This window comes from Electrona antarctica (assembly GCF_951216825.1).
Source record: "Electrona antarctica genome assembly, chromosome: 1".
In the NCBI taxonomy this organism is placed as follows: Eukaryota; Metazoa; Chordata; class Actinopteri; order Myctophiformes; family Myctophidae; genus Electrona; species Electrona antarctica.
The window spans coordinates 14,661,083-14,668,783 of NC_136806.1; the positions used below are offsets into that span (position 1 = coordinate 14,661,083).

Sequence of the window (7,701 nt, forward strand, 5' to 3'; positions counted from 1 at the left end):
TCATACTCCTATTTTACCGCTGTTTCGGCGGTGTAGTGCCGAAATGATTTTGGCTCGTCAGAAATTTTCAGTAGCACCGAAGAGCCGACTTTAGGACGGTACCCGCCCCCCCGAACCTCAATTGACGTCACATTGTAGGCTCTACAGAGCCGAACCGACTATTATTCGGCTCGGTGTATGAATCGGCCATTAGTTGCGCACTGGTGTAGCGTGCAGTAAATAGCAAATATACAAGCTCACAGTGCGTAGCATTTATGACATGCTCTGAGCTTGCAGATCTGCTATTTACTGTCTGCGCACCACTGTACCCTCAGAGAGGTAGTCACTAGTCAGTGGCTTTTTGTTGCAACAGAAAAATATAGCATTTGCACAATGGTTGTCAAAAAAGCTTTATTCCACTTGATCCCATGACCATCAGAGGCCTGGATATGGCTAATAAAAGATATAATTTGTGCTGCTGCTATTTTAATAACACTTGCAATTGGTTAAGAGACTATACATAGACTGCTGGTCTATACAGTGGAGTGCAGTGCACATTATAATAATTCCCTCCATCCTTTATATACCGTTTGTCAGTGTGGTTGTGCTGTATGTCACAGAAGTTTTATAATATGCTTGTCTTTTTGTGTGTGTGTGTGTGTGTGTGTGTGTGTGTGTGTGTGTGTGTGTGTGTCTCCAATAGACATTGTAAAATGGAGTAAGTTTTACACTATTTGGCCATGTTTCTCATACAAAGGCGGATATAAAAGCTTTATTCCACATTGTAGATGTATTTATTTTGTCTGCTGCAGTGTTCTGTGATAGTGGTACAGATGTACAGTGGTTTGGTGTCTCCTACCAGTCAATATTAGAGCTACTACTGTAAATTCCAACCTTCAGTTTATCAGTGTGGTTGTGCTGTACTGTATGTGGTTGGCTGGTTGCAGACAGTTTTACATGTGCGCGCGTGTGAGTGCAAAATACATCCACAGGATGGTAAAAATGGGAATGAATTAAATAATTATTGTCAACAGTTTTGCATGCACGCTACGTGGGCGCATGTGGGCATATAACTGGCATTAAGCTACTGAATTGGACGTGCCCCCCCCCCTTCCAAAATGGTTATTCCCCTGTGTGACTCCTCATGTGTGTTTTTAGATTACAATTTAATTATTTTCTACAAACCGTACAAGTTTAAGTGTTTGGTTTTTACTAAAGCCTTTGCTACAAACTTTACAAGTAAATGGCTTTTCCCCTGTATGAGTCCTCATGTGGCGAGTTAGTTGACCCTTTTGAACAAAGTCTTTTCTACAAACTTCACATGTAAAGGGCTTTTCCCCTGTATGAGTGCTCATGTGGGTTTTTAGACTACCCATTTCACTAAAGCCTTTGCTACAAATTTTACAAATAAATGGCTTTCCCCCTGTATGAGTCCTCATGTGGTTAGTTAGTTGAACCTCATGACTAAAGCCTTTTCTACAAACTTTACATGTAAAGGGCTTTTCCCCTGTGTCCTCATGTGGCTTTTTAGAGAACGAAAACCCTTTCCACAAACTTCACAAGTAAAGGTCTTTTCTCCTGTATGAGTACTCATGTGCTTTTTTAGATTACTCATTTCACTAAAGCCTTTGCTACAAACTTTACAAGTAAATGGCTTTGCCCCTGTGTGAGTCCTCATGTGGTTAGTTAGATGACACTTTTTACCAAAGCCTTTTCTACAAACTTCACATGTAAAGGGCTTTTCCCCTGTATGAGTCCTCATGTGGCCTTTTAGATTACTCATTTCACTAAAGCCTTTGCTACAAACTTTACAAGTAAATGGCTTTGCCCCTGTGTGAGTCCTCATGTGCTTTTTTAGACTACCCTTTTCACTAAAGCCTTTGCTACAAACTTTACAAGTAAAGGGCTTTTCCCCTGTATGAGTCCTCATGTGCCCTTTTAGATGACTTTTGAAACCAAAGCCTTTGCTACAAACTTTACAACTAAAGGGCTTTTCCCCTGTATGAGTCCTCATGTGCCCTTTTAGATGACTTTTGTAACCAAAGCCTTTGCTACAAACTTTACAACTAAAGGGCTTTTCCCCTGTATGAGTCCTCATGTGCTCTTTTAGATGAAATTTGCGACCAAAGCCTTTGTTACAAACTTCACATGTAAAGGGCTTTTCCCCTGTATGCCTTTCCCTGGTCTCCTCCCACTCGTCATCATTGTCCGATTCAGAAGAGTGTAAAGAGAGGGGCTGGTTATCACTAGTTGGCTCCCAGTGCTCCCACTCATCATCACTGTCAGATTCATTGTCCAATTCAGAAGAGTGTAAAGAGAGGAGCTGGCTATCACTAGCTGGCTGTGATGTTCCACAGTCCTCTACATCAGCTTGTGTTTTCATGTGTTGAGTTAAAGTGCTGGCTAGAGGCTCCGTCTCTCTGCTTTCAGCATCATCATCACTTTTCACAGCAAGTAATGTCAATGTTGACCCGTCATCCTCCACTGGCCTTTGAAGTAGCTTCTGTTCATCTTTAATCTGTAAAGACTCCGGTTCCTCCTGGACCAGACTGGACCTCCTTTCCTGCTGTTCACTGGAAAGTGCTTCTTTAGGCAATAGAAGAAAAAAAAAAAGAAATCCATTAAATGTTGAACAGTGTTTCCTCTGTTGTGCTACAAGGGAAACCCTTCAGTCAAACATGTCCTCCAACTACCACAGATACAACAGTACTGGAGAAACTTCCACTGTAAATTAAACCATCAGCATACCGTAAGCATAAATCCTCTAATAGGGACCTCTGTTCAATTAAAGGTCCACTTCGCCACTTTTTAAACCTACCTTCATATACTGTAATTGGTCCTCCTTAATGTTCATGATAAAATACCACAATTTTTCTCCACAAATCTGTGATTCTACTTTTCCTATAATCAGCAGAAATTAGTGTGTATACATACCTAACGGATTGCAATAATATAACATTCTCTATGATCGGTAACAGGTAGGTGACACTTATATAGCCTTGTGTAGCCAGCCTTCCCCCAGGCAGATTAAGTCTGGCGCATCTCAATTGTGGGAGGACTAGGACTTCACGCCCGAAGTGGTAACGAGCCAACCAGATTCGTCTGGAACCAGGCTATAACCAACCAGGGTCCAGTATGCAAATATGGGGCGGGACATTGCAGAGAAAAAAAATAATACTGAGGGACGAGACTAATATCCACGCAGTGATGAGATGAGATATACTTTATTAATCCCCGAGGGGAAATTGAAGCGTTACAACAGCACAAAGTGACACATAGAAAGCTAAAACTACTGGACAGACAGAAACACAAAACAGACACAAATGGATATAAACCACACAAGACCAGCACCACCAAGGACCATATGCCAATTGGGGGGGGGGGGGGAGTTCTTATGCATTCGCATTGTATAGTCTGATAGCAGTTGGCATAAAAGAGAGTCTGTATCGTTCCGTGTGCATCCTCGGGGGGAGTGTGAGCCTACGGCTGAAAGTGCTCACCCTATCTTGCAGCACACCATAGAAGGGGTGGGAGGGATTAGCCAGCATGGAGTTCAGTTTGTCCCCTATCCTCCTCTCCGCGACTGACTGCAGGCTCTCCATTCGGAGGCCAACAACAGAGCTTGCCTTCTTTATGATCTTATTGAGCTTGTTGAGCTCACCGGCCTTGATGCCCCACCCCCAGCATACCACAGCATAAAGCAGAACGCTGGCCACAACAGACTGATAAAACATCACAAGTAGCTTGCTACATACACCAAAGGACTTGAGCCTCCTCAGGAGGTACAGTCTGCTCTGACCCTTTTTGTACACAGCCTCTGTATTGTCTCTCCAGTCCAGGTCTTTGTTCAGGATATTAGTATCGCTATGCGAGCCGCGAGCCATCATAGAGATCAGATTACAGACTGTAGCTGAGCCAGCAGCACCACCACCACCACCACCACGCACTTAACATGGGTCAGCTGTACAACAGACAACAACAACAACCGGACCAACAGTCACTGCAGTCTACATGTTTATTTACCTGGTTGCAGTGTTGCCGCAGTTCACGCTGACGCATTTTCTTTTTATCGTATCCAGAAGGATAAACTTGCTTCATGACTGTGATAGATAGATTCTGTTCTGTCTCAAAACAAATTGTCCCGTCCGAACCGAAGCAAAGTTAGCAAACACTTTGGAAGGGTGGTGGCCGTGCGGGGAAAAATAACTACTATGTGTCATTTTGACAACCAAGGTATGCCGTTCACCCTTCTGCGTAGCCTAGTACACACTACACTACACTATGTTCTTTGCGCAGGGTGGGTGGCGGCCGCACAGCGTACACTGCGCAAAGCAGAGGGGCTCTTGGGGAATCGGGGGACTTCACAGCCTGCGTAGTTTGGGGTGAGAAACACCTTGTGTGTGCGTGTGACAGACATTAAATATGTGACTCTTTTCAGGGAAAAGAAAACATATACAGTGGGGAGGAGGGGAAAGAGGGGTGGGTGGGGGACAGTTTTGAATTGCAGCCGTCCGTAGGTGCCCTTTGAGAACGGTTTTGAAGGAGTCAAGGGATTTGCATGTCTTAATGACCGTTGGTAGGGCGTTCCACATTTTGGTGGCATAGGAGCGAAATTAATTTAGTCCCTTGTTTGTGCCAAATCTGGGTTGCACATGAGGTGGGTTCGGGAGTGAGGCCAAGTAGTAGCCTGACCAGTTTGTTTTGAGAGGTCTGGAGCCTTGTTTTAAGGGCCTTTGAGGTGCTGTGGTACCAAGAGGTGCATGCATACTCGAAGAAACCTTGTACGAGGGCTCCTGTTAGGGTCTTCAAGGTGTTTTTGTCGACCAGTGAGGAGGTCCTGTATAGGAATCTTGTTCTTTGCTATTTGATCCAAAGAGAATGGATTCAGTTTTTCCCAGGTGTAAAGATAGTTTGTTATCAGCGAGCCAGGTGCAGATTCTACCGAGTTCAGAGCTGAGGGCCTTTTCAACCTGCAGCTTGTTCCTGTCCGAGACCAGCAGTGCTGAGTCATCTGTGAACAGGAACAAGTTGCAGTCACAAGCTGATGTCATGTCGTTTACATATATTAGGAACAGTAAAGGCCCTAGTATGCTTCCTTGTGGAAGGCCACAGCTCACGGGGGGACGGGGGGCAGCGTTCCGTTCATATATACCTAGCTATATATACTGTATAGAGCGTCGCAGTCCCGCCCCTTACCATGGACCAGGAAATGAATCCCAATGCATTTTTCCCATAGACATTTCGAAAAGTATTTATTTAAAGACCTTTTAAGCGTCGTACGAAGCCAACTCGAGTCGTGACAAATCATGACAACACACACAATATTTTGGACAAAACAAATAATTACAAAGAAGAAAAACAACAAAAAAAGTGTTGTAACCTGCCGTTTTTTTTCTTCTTTCTAATAATTTTTTCGGCCCCAAAAATTGTGTTTGTTGTCATGATTTGTCACGACTCGAGTTGGCTTTGTCCGCGGCGTAAACGTCTTTAAATAAATACTTTCTGAAATGTCTATGAACGGAGAATCATTTCCTGCTCCATGGTAGAGGGCGGGACTGCGACGCTCTATATCCAGCTATAGTTATATAGCTCATGTGAACCGTTTGAGCAATAAAACTTTGCGTGCATTTTGTATTGCTTCCAAACTCCAACACTTTTTCTTTCTTAGGAGAAAGTAAATCATAACATGTCTACAGTGGATTTTTATGAAACGCTTTTCTGATTGAAAGAGGATAATTCAAGCTTTCCCTACAGGTGCAATGTTGATGAGTTTAACGTTGTTTAATACAAGCAGATGGGAAATTTGATTTGGAACAGCTGCAATACCGCTGGGTGACCTAAAGTGGCATTATTGAGCAGCCTAAAGTGGTGTCCAGACGAGGACGTATTCTGCGTTACCCGCACAACTATTTCGCCGATCTGCCCTTTTGGCCACACGGAGACAGCGTTTTTGGAGACTTAACTGGCTAATTTTGAAACCACCTCCCAGAGTGGCAAACTTTGGAAACGCCGTGTGTACAGCGAATGCTGCCCATTTGCTGAAACGGTGACGCAATAGTCCCCTCGTCCCCTCCAAACTAACCTCACGTCACCAGACTTTCCACCTCCAGTATCACAGCAATTTATTTTTTTATATTTGTACATAATGTCTATAAAACTCTTATCCAAAAATAGCCGATCTGCAGCCAGTGCATGAGCTTGTAGATGAGATATTTTCAGAGAACAGATCTAAATTATGGTGATTACCAATCTGGAAAGCCATGATCTACATTATTGTTAGCCTACTAATGGTGTGGTGTAGTGTAGAATAGATTAGTATAGGCTATAAAGATAGGCAGCGTGCTGTCTACCCGTCCCTCTCAGGCAGGTATTCCTCTATACCTGCCTGTCACTGTTTCTAATTCCTCTTTTTTTATACTTTTGTATAGCATATGTACAATTTCTCTTGTTAACTAGCTGCAGATTAGGCAAAATGTTTAGCGCTGTGCAGGCAGCAGGTGGAAAGGAATCAATCTATTAACAAGAAATTATGACATTCAGCTGTGTTGCGCACCAGCGAATATATTCAATCTCCAAAATCATAAGTTCACAATGCATACATGTCGCCCCTCGTTGTGAGCTTTAAGATATGCAAACTATGAATCTCATGCTTATGTATACATTACTTTGTAGCCTACTTCTGGCAGAAGAGGGTAGTTATGAGAATATAGGATGTATGTAAAATCATTACAATTGTAATGATTTGTAATGTAAAAACATCAGCTACAGTTTATTATGCCCAGGAGCCTATCCACGTTTTTCCCCGCCAAGGCACTGGGGCTCCTTGTGTGTGTGCTTTGCTTCCTTCAGGCCGCGTTGCCATGTCTGCTTATTATAAGCAACCTTTGACTTGTTTTTTTCTGTAAGTCACTTGCAAATAAATTATTGGTAGTTGCTGGTTGATTTTTTGGGCTTGATTCTAAAGTGTACAGTAGTTGCTTATTTGGGCTTGCGTCCACATTTCTTCACATCAAGGAACCCCAGATTAATATGTAATTGTCCACAGACATCCATCTGAACATATTTTGTGCCAGTCACACTGAGCACTACAACTATAAACTGCAGCCAGCCAGCGGTGTTTGTTGAGCAGCCTGCACCGCTCAATTCACACAGGAGTGATTTCTCTTATTGCTTGGCCCTGTCTTATCGCTGCTTGCAGCTATATTTTATTTTTATTATTTTTATTAATTAATTTATTTTTACCTGAGAGAGTGTGGCACCTTGTCTTCCCATCTAGTAATGTCACTGTTGACGCTTCAGCCTCCTCTTCCATGTCCTCTTTATTGTGTGGAGGTGGTGGTGGTTCCTCCTGGACCAGACTGGGGCTCCTCTCCTCATGTTCAGGGGAACCCTCTTTACACACAGACACAAGGAGATAAGAGCTAGCATTAGACAGCAAAACAACTCAAAGGGCTTTTCTAAATGTATATGATTTACTCTCCTATTATTAATTGGTTTGTCAGCTTAACAAACCTGATCTGTATAGTTTGACGTGTGGCTGTAAAATGACGTCCAGGAGTTTGTCTCGTTTCTCCAGCAGAGTTTCCAGTGTCTCCATCTCTTTCTGGAAGAGGCTGAACATGAACGTTGCAGCCGTACCGAGACGCTCCGACACCAACACTCTGACATCAAACTTCAGCTGACAAACATCGCCTTGCTGTTTGTCCAAAACACACACTATGT

The 7,701-nt window shown here is 43.3% G+C and overlaps 1 long non-coding RNA gene across 1 annotated transcript in view; it reads right to left on the minus strand.

Moving 5' to 3' along the window:
- Nucleotides 1-387: 387 nt before the first annotated feature.
- LOC306930906 overlaps nucleotides 388-7,701 on the minus strand; it is a 7,434-nt gene continuing 120 nt past the window's right edge. The window contains exons 1-3 of the long non-coding RNA XR_013790929.1: nucleotides 7,492-7,701; nucleotides 7,222-7,371; nucleotides 388-2,565 (exon numbers count right to left, since the gene is read on the minus strand). The exon at nucleotides 7,492-7,701 is cut by the window's right edge and continues 120 nt beyond it. This is a non-coding gene — a long non-coding RNA (uncharacterized lncRNA). The remainder of the gene's footprint in view (nucleotides 2,566-7,221; nucleotides 7,372-7,491) is intronic.